The 13,898-nt window shown below is 41.5% G+C and overlaps 1 pseudogene; it reads left to right on the top strand.

Annotated features, from left to right (window-relative positions):
* The first annotated feature begins 4,850 nt into the window (after positions 1 to 4,850).
* LOC108383877 (inhibitor of nuclear factor kappa-B kinase-interacting protein-like) lies at positions 4,851 to 5,904 on the top strand (annotated as a pseudogene).
* Positions 5,905 to 13,898: the final 7,994 nt, after the last annotated feature.

Below are 13,898 nucleotides of genomic sequence, written 5' to 3'. Positions count from 1 at the left end.
TCTGTCCTTTTTGTTCTGAAGTACAATTGATATACAGTCTTGTATTAGTTTCAAGCATACAGCACAGTGGTTCCCCAGTTACCATGTTGTTATATCCTCACCCCAACTTGTGCAGTTACTACTTGTCAACAGAAAAATGTTGAAAGTGGAGGTATTGAAGTCTACTACTATTATTGTTTGCCTTTCCCCTTCTGATCTGTTAAGTTTCTTTATATGTTTGGGTGCTATGATTTTGAGGGCATATTACCTTGTTATCTGTTATGTCAATCACTTGTACTTATTTCAGTAGGTTTGGTTTATGGTAAATTACCCTGTTTTTTGTTTTGACATATATTTCCCAATTTCCTCATTTTCCCTTCCACATTGTTTTGCTTTTTATGCATTAAAAAGAGTCAACTCTCCCTGCCTTGAATGCTAGCATTCTTTAGGATAAACTTCACCATTTAGCCTGGCCCAAGATTATAGGTACCTATGAAATTTTGCATATGTCCAAACCATTGTCTTCTTTTTTAAGCAGTTCCCAGGAGATTAGGGTGTGCCAAAGTTTGTGGTGCTCAGAAGCAGCATAAATACCTATACATCCATTCAGGTTCCAGAAGGTGTGATAGTGGCCTGCTCCATGGGCTCCCTGATGCAGGCTGATTAGAAGCTGATGGTGGACAGCCACTGGGAAATTCAAGGTGTTAGGGGACCACTCTTGCTCCCAATGTGAGATCCTATGAGCTAGGTGATTTTGGCTACTCATTCTGTAGCGATCTATGGGAATAGCCCCTAGGAGCGCTTGTGCATCCGTATAAAACCACCTCCTTGTTCTCTGTGGTCGTGGAGTCTCATGAATGCTGAGCACCGTCAGCTGGCTAAGATAGGGATACAGGATACAGGATCCAGTCTTTGGCTTGTGGCCATTAATGCTGTTTGGTAGGTGTTGGACAAGTTCATTTCAAGGACAATATGGAGACAATTGCTGGGTGAGTTGGAAGGAAGCTCCCACACAGTGGACCAAGTTCCTGGAGAAATAATTATATGCCCCATCACTCCCAGGTGCAGTTTAGTTAGAAACTTACAATCATGCATCAGTTAATCCTCATCCAGGGAGAAACTGTTGGCCTTATGTTTTTGCAGATATTTCTCTGCTGAGATGGGGGATAGCTGTCGAAGTTGTTTGCACTTTGCTTTTTTTGCTATCATTAATGTACAATTACATGAACAACATTGTGGTTAACAGACTCCCCCTACCATCAAGTCCCTACCACATACCCCATTATAGTCACTGTCCATCAGTGTAGTAAGATGCTATAGAATCAGTTTGTCTTTTCTGTGTTATACTTCCTTCCCCGTGTCCTGCCCACCTACATCATATGTCATACTTCTCTTTTAAACTGCCTCTTATTTTGATGTGGTCCCATGGCACTTGTAATTTCAGGACCCACATTCAGCCTCAGGAATTGGTGATTTGGAACCCATTTCCTCAAGTGACAGCCATAAAATTGGGGCACCAGCTGTGTGGACAAGCTCCTTTCCTTGGAAACTTTTGTTTTTACCCAGAGAGCATGCCAGCAGGAGGAAGTTTGGAGAAATTTTCACAGGCCTCCCAGGTTCCTAGAGGAGTCCAGTAACCTCCTCCATATGGGCTGTAGAACTGTCTCCCTCAGGGACACCTGGGAAAGCAGGCAGTCAAAACCCTTTGAGGGAGAAGCTGGGGGCTGGGCTTTTTACCTCCTATCCTTCTGAACAGTGCCTGTGAGGACATCTAAGGCCACCTGCACTTCTGCTAACAAGGTCCTCTTTGTAGAAAGTAGTCCTGGGACACTCAAGAATGCCAAGCCCATTGGCTCTCTGAGCTGGATGGTAAGATGGCAGCTATAAAGGTAGGGCTTCTTGATATTCAGACAAGCTCCTTTAAGGGAGAAGCTTGGACTTGGTTTTGCTGTTGGAATAGTCCTGGGTGAGGAGGCCTGAGAAGATATCACAACCCTTTATGGCTCCAAGGAGGATTGCAGTCAGCTTCAGAATGCAAGATAATTAGAAACTGACCCTCAGGAAGTAACTGCGATAATAGGCCATCTAACTTGTCCTAGGGAGAAACTGGGAGCTGAGCATTTTTGCCTGCTCCCTCTGCACTGAGGCCAGGATGGTAGCCGCAGGATGTGTTTCCATGAGTATTTAAAGACATCCCTTTTTAGTGTGGTCTTGGGGGTTCATGAGTACAAAGATAATTGGCTTTTAAAGCTGTAGGGTTTGGAAGCCATTCCTTTCATCTGTAACTGCATAAGTAGGGATACTAAGTGTGCTGTCCTCAGGCAGACCTAGAAGATGATGACAGTTCCTTCTGACTATAATGTGCTCGCTGTTTGACATTATTATGCCTCAGATTTCCCCACCCATTTTTTTAATATTTTTTATTTTGGTATCATTAATCTACAATTACATGAAGAACATTATGTTTACTAGGCTCCTCCTTCACCAATTCCCCCCACATACCCCTTCACAGTCACTTCCCATCAGCGTAGTAAGATGCTGTAAAATCACTACTTGTCTTCTCTGTGTTGTAGAGCCCGCCCCATACCCCCTCCACATTATACATGCTAATTGTAATGCCTCCTTTCTTTTTCCCACCCTTATCCCTCCATTCCCACCTATCCTCGCCAGTCCCTTTCCCTTTGGTAACTGTTAGTTCATTTGTGGGTTCTGTGATTCTGCTGCTGTTTTGTTCATTCAGTTTTTCTTTGCTCTTATACTCCACATGAGTGAAATCATTTGGCACTTGTCTTTCTCTGCCTGGCTTATTTCACTTAGCATAATACTCTTTAGCTCCATCCATGTTTTTGCAAACGGTAGGATTTGCCCTCTTCTTATGGCTGAGTAATATTCCATTGTGTATATGTACCACATCTTCTTTATCCATTCATCTACTGATGGACATTTAGGTTGCTTCCAATTCTTGGCTATTGTAAATAGTGCTGCGATAAACATAGGGGTGCATCTGTCTTTTTCAAACTGGAGTGCTGCATTCTTAGGGTAAATTCTTGGAAGTGGAATTCCTGGGTCAAATGGTCTATTTTAAGCATTTTGAGAAACCCCCATACTGCTTTCCACAACAGTTGAACTAATTTACATTCCCACCAACAGTGTAGGAGGGATCCCCTTTCTCCACAACCTCGCCAACATCTGTTGTTGTTTGTCTTTTGGACAGTCCCCACCCATTTTTATAGTGGTATTTTCTCATTTTCTGTAAGTGTGAGGGTCCCCTAACTAGAGTCTGGGTTTATCTCAGAAATAATGGATCTTTGTTGCACTGTATATTTAGTGCATCTGTACGAGAATGTAGGCAGGAGGCCCCAATTCTACCATCTTGCAGGTGTTATGACTACGTAATTTTCAGTGTGCTTTTCTGTAGGGTTATCCTTGAATGAGGTGGCCGAGGACATCCTAGGCTGCATTGTCTGTGTGATATGCAGGCTAATAAATGATACAGAATGCAGAACAGATATATTTATATCCTAGAAAGATGTGATTATAATATTGTTTTGTTTCAATTGGCAGTTTTATTTTTATTTTTTAACTTTCTTAATTACATTATTTCCATTATATTATAAAAGTAAAACTTTTTGTTTTAGAATTATTTTTATATTGACTAATGTTTTGACCCATGTATACACTCATGTAACCTTCAGCCAAATCAAGATTTCAACCATTCTCTTTCATTTTCCCCCTTTCAAGATTTAATCCATCCCCCCTCATGGCAACCACATTCCATCCTTTATGTGAGACTATTCCTGTCTTATTTATTCATTTGTTTTAACAGTCCACATATAAGTGAAATCAAATAATAATTTATGTTTCTGTCCTTTTAAAGTTAGAGTAATACCTTCTAGGTCCCTCCATGTTGTTGCAAATGGCTAGATTTCATTCTCTTTTATGGATGAGTAATTTTCTACTGTATATATGTTCCACATCTTTCTCCATTCATCTATTGATGGACATTTAGGTTTAGGTTGCTTTGTATTTTTGCTATTGTAAGTAACACTGCAATGAACATAGGAGTGCATATCACTTTTGAAATTAGTGGTTACCTCCTCATGGTCTATTCTCAGAGGTGGAATTGCTGGATCACATCATATTTGTAGTTTGAGTTTTCTGAGAAACTTTCCACTGTTTTCACCCATGTGCATTCTCACCTGCAGGGTACAAGGATTGCATTTCCTCAACATCCTCTCCAGCATGTTATGTTGTGTGTTGGTGGTGTTAGCCGCTCTGACTGGTGTGGTCATATCTCCCTGTGCAGTTGGCCTTCTGTGACACATGGATGGACCCAGATTATATTATGCTAAGTGAAGTAAGTCACACAGAGAAAGACAAACACCACAAGATTTCACCTATATGTAGAATCTCAAAAAGAAACAAATGAACAAACACAACAGAAAGAGACTCAGAGACATAGAGAATACATAGGTGTTCGCCATTGGGTAGCTGAGTGAGGGAATGGGTGTTAAAGGTGAAGGAGGAAACAATTCAGTGAGATTATTTCATACCTTGATCTTGGTGATGGTCACATGAATGTCCTCACATAGAAACGTTCACTGAGCAATGCACTGAGATTCATGCATCTTTTTGTATTTACCGCAGAAACAAAAATGACATAAATAAGAACCAGAAAAAAACTTTTTGACAAAATTTTTATCACAAGCCGAGGGGCTGCGGGACGCTGCGCAGCCGCGACGGTGCCCGGTGAGGGAGGGGCTGGCTTCTGGGCGGTGCCAAGTCCGGGAGGGGCGCGGCCACCGCCGAGGCGCCGGAGGCCACGTCCCGCTCCCGCAGGGTGAGGACGCGTCCCTGGGTGTGTCCTCAGGACCAGACATGTCCGAAGTGAAGAGCCGGAAGAAGTCCAGGCCCAAGGGAGCCTCCGCGGAGCCCGGGAAGCGAGGCAACCTCGGAAAGAGCCCCGAGGCCCGGGGCGGTGGAGGCGGGGGCTGGGCGGACCCCCGGACCTGCGTGAGCCTGCTGTCGCTGGGGATGTGCCTGGGCCTGGCCTGGTTTGTATTTCAGCAGTCGGGGAAGTTTGCAAGGATAGAAAACCAATACCAGTTACTAAAAATAGAAACCAAGGAGTTCCATAGGCTTCAAAGTTCAGTCGGTTTAATTTCAGAAAAGTGTCAGAAGTCTGAAGCCTGCAAGGAAAAATTGAAGTCTTTTCAAATAATTACTCGCCTAAAGCGTCTACAGGAGAAAATATATGAGGCGAAAACTTGGTCTAACAGGATAACTGAAAAACAGGATACACGGAACAACAGCTTGACAGATCTTTCTCAAAAAGTTGCAGAAGTAGACCAGAATATAACTTCCATGGCAAAAGATATTGTCTCAAGATTACAACTATAAAGACAGACATACGACGTATTTCAGGTTTAGTAACGGATGTAACATCATTGACAGACTCTGTGCAAGAACTAGAAAATAAAATAGAAAAAGTAGAAAAAATACACTGAAAAACATAGGTGATCTTCTTTCAAGTAGCACTGACCGAACAGCAATGCTCCGAAAAACAGCATCTGAAAATTCACGAAGAATTAACTCTGTTAAGAACATACTTTCAGAGCTAAAGAATGATTTCAACAAACACACAGATAGGTTTTTAACCTTAGAAAGTGACAGAGCTAAAGTTCTGAAGACAGTGACTTTGCAAATGATCTGAAACCAAAGGTGTATAATCTAAAGAAGGACTTTTCCCGTTTGGAACCATTGGTAAATGATTTAATACTACACATTGGGAGATTGGTTACTGACTTCCTACAAAGAGAGAACGAAATTGCTTTCTTAAATGAAAAAATACCTAACTTAGCAATAGTCCATGCTGAAATTAAAGATATAAAAGATGAAACAGCACACATTTCAGATATGGATTAGTTTTATGTTTAGATTAGACTGAAATTTTTAAAAAATAAGACCACTGTCATAAAAAGCCTGACAAGTCAGAAATAACCGAATTTTGGAGTTAATACCATTTTGTACTTGATTGTATTTTGAGTTCTATATTAAAGCATTGTGCACCTCGTTTTCCAAAATAAGTATGTGAAAAAAAATTTATCAGTAAATGAAATAAGTAAACTCACATGAAATAAACCTTCATACATAAATTAATTGCATTTTTATACACTGATAATGAACTATGTATAAGAGAAATGGTTCCATTCATAGTAGCGTCAAGAATATATTTAGAATACATTTAACCAAGGAGGTGTAAGACCAGTACACTGTAAATTATAAGATTTCAATGAATGACATGCAAAAAGACATCAATAAATGTAAAAATACCCAATGTTCAAAGACTGAAAGAATTCATATTGTTAGAATGTCCAAACTACCCAAAACCATTTATAGATTTCTTCTGTTGAAAGTATTTTATCTTTTAAAGTTTACTCTTTATGAAAATAATAACAGATGAAGTGAGGTAGTAAGGAATAGAAAGAAGGAAAGATGATGGAGCAATGGAGATTAAGAAAGGGGAATAAGCAAAATCAAAGAAAAGAAAGATGGAGGGGAAATATGTAACTAGAGTTAAAAAACTAGAAATTTAGGAACAGGGTCTATAATAAATTTTTTAACAATAAACCAATGAACCTGTTGGTAGTTTTACCAATTTTCCTATAAAACTACGTATGATAGATGTCTGTTATTTTCCAACATGAATTATCTTGGTAACCTTAAATTCATCTGAGATTCTCCCATGGGGATTTGTTCATAAATCTTTTTGGCATCCTGGGATTTACGGAGCTAAAGCTTATGACTGTAGAGGGTGTGCGGAAAGATGGTAGAGTTGAAAAGTAAGGCAGAAACACCCCTGCATGCACACTCCAAGGAGGAAACTGCGGAAAACACAACTAAACTGAGAAATGATCTGAAGACCGCAGAAGTCGTCATCTATCTCCAGTGAGGAGGAGAGGACCCACTGCAAAGGGCAAAGGGCCAAAAAGGGAAGGACGGAGAGCGACGGGCCCGGAAGCCCCCGCGGGGCCGTGCGCACCACCGCCGCCGCGGCCAGCGGGCTCCACGACGACGTCCCGGGCGGTGCCGCCGCCCCTGCTCGGGGGGCGGGGGCGAGAACCGCGTTGCCCGCCCCGCGGCGCTGAGCCGCCCGCCCCCTGCCGCCGCAGGCCGACGGACAAGCCCGCCGCCGCCGCCGCCGCCGCCGGGGCCGCGGGAGAAGCAATGCAAAGTTGACAATGTGGCCAACAGTACGGGTAGTGAGAATTAAGCTGATGTTCACTAATCAATAAATATTTAACATTTCTGATTGGTGACAACTGTGTTTGAGTCTTGTTGAGAAAAGGATAGAGCAACAAAGATTTCAGAAACTAAGTGATTAACCATGCCTTCAGAAATAGAGTACATTTTTCAGACACACACATACATACACATGTGCAGAGTTGCACAAACACTTTATCCTTTAGTCTAAGCTTCAGTGTACTTCCTCTAAAGGAAAGCCTCCTTTTTCCACTTCTGAGTTCTTCTGTATTCTCTGTTAATACAACTGAGTTCCTACCCAACATTAAGCTAAGTGCATCAACAGTCACTATCCTGGAGCCACCATTAACAACCTAGCATATGTGACATCCACACAGGCCACGTGGTGTTTACAAGTGGGCAGATGCATGGTGACCACTGTCCCACTTCAGAATGAGGGCCACAAGCCAAGGACTGTTGCCATGTAGCACAGAGGGTCATAGACCATCACACAGAGTCATAGGCTACTGCTACCACCATCAGGAGTTCAGTCCCTCCTTTATCATGAGCGAGAAAAGCTGAGCCCTGCATTGGGCAAAGGAGATGGTCTTCTTCTCCAGGAAGAAGTGCATCCTGCATCTGGGGAACCCTACTGGAGATGGAGCAGATGTTCACCACTGAGAGGTTGCAGAGGAAGAAGTATATAAGCAGGTCCAGCCCAATCAGGAGCCTGATAAACCCGTTGCCCAGCAGGGTCAGCAGATAGGTGGCCCCAAATTGGACAGAATCCAGCCTGGCTTGCCCATCCCTGGAGAGCCCCAGCAGGGTAAACTCACTCCCCTAGGTCAGGTTGTCCCTCCTTACGTAGCAGTGGGCCAGACTTCTGGGGCAGGAGATGCATTAGAGAAGCCAGAATCAGAATCAGAAATCATGGCCTGGATCTGAACAGAAGACGTGAGGTGGGATTTCAGGGACTTCTGTATTTTCTATATCAGCCTCTGGGCTTCTTGAAGTCAGGGATCTTTTCTGATTTTTATTTTTATACAAAAATTCCTAGCAAATGTTTAGATAATAAAAATTGTTTTTTATTGGGTGCAAAAATAAAAAAAGTTTAAAATAGTGGTTTTGAGGTTTATTCTCTGGTCCTAAGATATAGGACTTGTGTTCTGGAATTCTTCCATGTCCTTATTACTCACACTGGAGCCTGTGATTCTTCCTGCTTCTCCCATAAGCTGGGCCGGGTCAGTGACAGGCAAGAAGATTGCTCACTGGTTCTCAGTGTACTGATCAATCAGGCTGAGCCCTAAGGTTGATAAGATCAAGGCCTTATTGTAGAACATTATAGCAACTATAATTATGTCCCAACTTCTTGCCATTATGCTGTTTCCTTGGTGAAATGCGGGCATTTATTTGAAAGTAATTAATAAAAGATGAATTGCAATATCACTACTTGCAGTGACAACATTTGAAACTGATGGTGCCCACAGATGAAGTCAGGAAAGGAGTGCCTCTAAAACCCTTTGAGCTTTTTTATGTGTAAGTAACTCTTATGTGTAAATAATTTTTATGTGTAAACATGTCATAGCAAAGACACCTTCGCCGTTGGAACACCTCCCTTCTTACTTTGCTGGTCTTTAGCCTCTATCAAAGGATGAAGATGCCAGTTTTTTCTCAGTACAAATGTACTAAACAATTTGATAATCTTTATTTATCTGTTTATTAATAGCATTTCAGTGTTCACCTTGTGTGTCTTTGCAATATAGGGAGAGAAGGTAGTGAGTGCATTGGCTGGTATGGGAATAAGGAGAGAGCACAGGGCATGGAGGTGAGTCTGACTGCTGGAAAAGCCCATTTGGGTGCTACTAGGGGAAGCTTGAAAAGGAAGGAAAAAACTCCAGATGCTCAGGTTTGCCTGTGAAGATCCCACAGTTCCCACGGTGGGTACTAGAGCAGTGCTTTCCGCAGTGGCTACACACTGCAGTCACCTGGGACACTTTGAAAACTCCGGAAGCCCAGTCTACACCCCAAGCACTTAGGTCACAGTCTCAGGTGGGTCAAACACAGATATTAGTATATTAGTAACTTAATGTTTCCCAAGTAGTTAAAAACCAAGAAGCTAAGTTTGAGAATCACTACTTTAGAGGGAACTTTTAACCTTAATTTTGAAGATTTAAGATAGGGTTTTTTGAGAGAGGACTGTATTTTGAGATAAACCTAGGAGAGGCTTTGGGGGGAAAAGATGTTTGGGGTTAAACTTCTCACTCTTTGTTTTAGATTTGAGGCCAAGAGAGTTTAAATGATTTGCCTCATATCCTAGTGAATGGGTGAAACAGTGATCCTAGGTATCATGCCTTTTGTGTGTTAAGTATCCCTTAGCCTTAGCTTTCTTAGGTCTGGTTCAAAACAATGATCTAGAATATCTTAGACCCAGGGGAGAACTAGTGAGTATCAGATGAAATACTGTGTGAGAAAGTCCTTCATAAATTGCAGAGCATTTATCCAAATCAAAGAATTTATATTAAAGATATGAGAGATGGGCCTAGAAGTCAATGAAGGAAGTAAAACCATTCAACCCAACACTTTGAACTGAAGACAAGTCTCATGCTTGAATCGGCGTGAAGGGGACAGAGCAGCTGGGTGCCATCCCCCTTCTTTTCTAGCTAGTTGGAACCTACCCTTTTCCTCTGCTAGTCCTTGTGTGGCTAGAACGTGTTGCTGTAGAAAAATGCTAAGAATAGAAATTCGCTTTGGCACGATACCCAGCTGAGTTTCGGAGCCTGCATCTGGGATGGGAGCCCCGGGCTTTCCACAGAACCTAGTTATTTTGTCAGTAAATAACCAAACTTTAGTCCCCAAATGTGACTCCTGAGTGCTGAGAACGGCAAGTGAAGTTCTCACCTTTGAAGAGAATAAAATGGAAAATGAAAATCACAGAATGAAAGGAAAGCTGGAGGGAACTCTTAGGCTCATCATTTGAACCTTGTCATTTTACAAATGGGGAAACTGAGGCTGAGAGAGCAGAAGTGATTGTCACAAGACCCTGCTGCCACGGAGGAGCTGAGCTGGAGAAGGAGCTCCCGTGCCCTTCCTGCTGCAGCACATTGTGTCATCACCCGGAGCGTGAGGAGGCTGGCAGAGCGGCGAGTGAGGAGCAGCATTCCCTTGGGATGACCAGCGGGACAGGTTTGATTTATGAGGGGAGGGAGATGCCAGGAAGTGCATAGTGTTTGGGATGCTGCTCCTGGAAGTGCTACTTGGAGGCTTTGAACTGCCACAAAGTAATGCAGGGAATCAGGCTAAAAAGTAGTCCACACAGGTGAGTGGACTGGAAGTCTAGTTCATCAAGTCACCTGACCTCTTTCCATTTTATCTGTAAAAGGGAAATATCTACCCCACAGTTCAGTGAGAGCATGGAGCCCGCACACCTGGACTCTCAACTCTATGCAGCTGCGAGGTAGAAGTGGAAAAATCCATCCACTAAGCCTGGCTGCTTCACTTACCTTTTCTAAATTCTGACAAGCTAAGTGCTTGAAAGGAGAGAGGGTGTTTTCTTGTTTTATTTTATCTGTTTCTTATTTCTAACAGAGATTGGCATATAGAGTTGGTGGGCTGAATGAACATCTTATTGAGGAGTGGTTTCTTTAAACTTCTTTCTCTAACCTAGGAGCTCAGTCTAGAACCTTCTTGTTGGTGTTTTCGGAGTCTCCTTCTTAGTAACATCTCAAGAATGGCTCCACTCAGAAGGGTCTCCTGAGGACCAAACAGTTGTTCTCTACTGATTATTAAGTGTCCTTTAAATACACTGAATCTCTCTTTAAAGAGACAAGGACTAAAACAAAATTTCTAAATTATAAAATTCAAACAAAAACAATATTTTGTACCCATTCTCCCTTTTCCTAACCTGTAACTTAATGAATTGATGTCTTCTTTGGATATACTAAATGTATGCACTCATGCTGTGGACAATAGAATACAAGTATTATTTTATATACAAAATATGTTTTAATTATTATGATTAGAATATGTCTTAATAGATTATTATCCCTACTATATTGGAATTTAATGAAGGATTATAGCTCAACCAGTATATAACCAACGTCATTGTTTTTGGTTGACACCTCAATTTTTAACTGGCTTTATATATAAAAAAGGCAATTCATACACAAAGATTACCCATTTTTGGTGATCGTTTTGTAGCCAGGCTATGTTAGAAGGTATACTAGGATGTCACACTGCTTAAAGCTAGATGTTCCATTAAAATGTGATGAGGATAAAGGAAAATATATTAAATTATAAGTGGTTACAGTTTGTTCTTCCTCACAAGCAAGGAGGAAGAACTCTTGAGATTTCTTTGGTGTACAAAATGTAGAGCCTGGGCAAAGGACAGGCGTATGCCTAAACATGGAGGCTTTGGTTGGGGGAAAGGTCTTTGAGAGGAAATAGAGAAAGGGAAAGGTAATCTGTTGATCTAGGGAGAGAAATTCATAGTTAGAGAAGGGTCTAAAAATGAGAGTCAAAAATTTGGGGGATGGAGCTGGGCAGCTCAGATGGGAGTGGGGGAAGGAGCAGGGAGGGCAGTTGCTCTGGTGGGATGGGAAGAAGGACATGGGAAGAGGTTGAGGGAGTGAAAGAAGGTGATGCTCAAGGGAAGGGAGTGAAGGAGGGTCTTAAATAAAAAATGAAAATAAGTTTTGCTGGATATTTCTCCAAAGAAGATAGACAAATGGCCAAAAGCATGTGATAAGGTGTTCAATATCATTAGTCATCAGGGACATGCAAGTTAAAGATAGAGTGGGCTATCATGTCATACTCACTGGGATAGTTATAAGCAAAGAAACAGAATGTAAGTGTTGAAAGGATGTGGGGAGATTGTATCCCTCCTTCATTGCTGGTGGGGATGTGCAATCGTTTGGTTGTGGTTGAGAGCAGTTTGGCATGTCATTTCTCTAAAGTAAACATAGAATTGTCATATGATCCAGCAATTTCACTCCAGGAATTGAATCCAAAAGAACTGAAAACAAGTGTTCAAACAAAAATGTCTAAATGAATGTTCATAGTAGCACTGCTAAAATGGTAGAAATGACCCAGATGTCCACCATGTGATGAATGGATAAACAAGATGTGGTTATTTATGTACAGTGGAGTATTATTCAGTCATAAAAAAGGAATGAATAACTGCTACATGCTACAATATGGGTAGAACTCAAAACCACTGTGCTAAGTGAAAGAAGCCAGACCCAAATGGTCACATATAATATGATTCCATTAATATGAAGTGTCCAGATTTGTAGAGACAGAAAGCAGATTAGTAGTTGTCAGGGCCTGGGAGGAATGAGGAATAACTGCTTAGAGGGGGTTAGGTGCCCTTTCGGCATGATGAAAATGTTTTAGATAGGCACGAGGTTGTACAACATTGCAAATGTCCTGAATGCCACTGAATTGTACACTTTGAAATAGTTAAAATCATGAATCATGTACTATGTCAATTTTTACTTCAATTAAAAAAGAAGTTCTGCTAGGAATTGAAAAAGTCACTCCATTTCCTCCTCAACCTTTTGGCATTTTCTCAGCAGGTTGGTTAGAAGTCTGAATTGTTCTCAATTTATGGGTTTTTCTTTTGTTGTTTTTCATGTGTAAGACAAACCAGAGATGTGTAATATTGGGTAAGAGATGCTTTATTTTGATATTAAGTCTTGTTTTAAACCTTTTCTGGATAAAATTTTCACTGCTTTACTTGTGGTTTAGGATGTTTAGAGCTCAGTCATTAATTGTGTGTTAAACAGTAGAGTGAAATTAACAGTAGTGGAAAACTGACTCTTCCCTTGCTGACTGATGGGTTCACCTCAGGTGGTGCGTGGCATGATAGTCTAGTAAAATATGAGTTCCGAATACATCTCTTTATTTTTTCAAAAGAATATATATCCTTAGAGTTGATTGTGTAGAAGGATACATGTTCGAGGTCCTATATGACTTTTGGGAAGCTGTTTGCAACCACTGCAAGTCTGAGAGAGAAACATGCAGAGTGACATCCACGTGGCACAGTCCAGTCTGCCCATCAGGGGTGGGAGGATCATTAGCATGATTTTTGCTCCAAGTCCTTGTGGGAATTCCCCACCCTACTGAGCTGGGCTGACCATGTATGAGTCACTTGTATGACCTTTGAATCTTTGACCTAAGGCCTGTTTGATCCCAGTGGGCACACTGGGTTTTTTAAATTAGAGTTCCCCCACCCCCTACACCCATGAGCCCTCTGCCTTTTCTCACTGATCACAGAAAAGCTTAGACATATAGTTGTAGATTTTAGCAAGGAAATAGACTTTTGTGGCATAAGTTTTGTGCACTGCCCTAAATTCTGATTTAATCTTCCTTTCAAATTCATATGTGCTGCTATATCTTTGTTTTCCATTTAGTTTTCGAAGGGTGTTGTGTATTTCTAAGTTGTAATTAATATTTTTTAGAATAAGTCAGGGACCAAAATAGAGTCTAGAGATAAAATCCCACTTCTCCACCTCAAATGATAGTGGTCCAGATTGTGGTCTTCTTGCTGTTCCCTTATGCACATACACATGCCCACACATGTTCACACACACGTACATGGACATGCACACATCATGGCAGAGGGAAACTCCAATGGTCACTGTGTTCAGAGTGAGGCCCTCTTATGACAAAGTCATATA

The sequence above is a fragment of the Manis javanica genome, chromosome 14, assembly GCF_040802235.1.
Source record: "Manis javanica isolate MJ-LG chromosome 14, MJ_LKY, whole genome shotgun sequence".
Lineage (NCBI taxonomy): Eukaryota > Metazoa > Chordata > Mammalia > Pholidota > Manidae > Manis > Manis javanica.
Note: the sequence above shows the minus strand (reverse complement) of the source record. Positions and strands in the feature narration are given on the sequence as shown.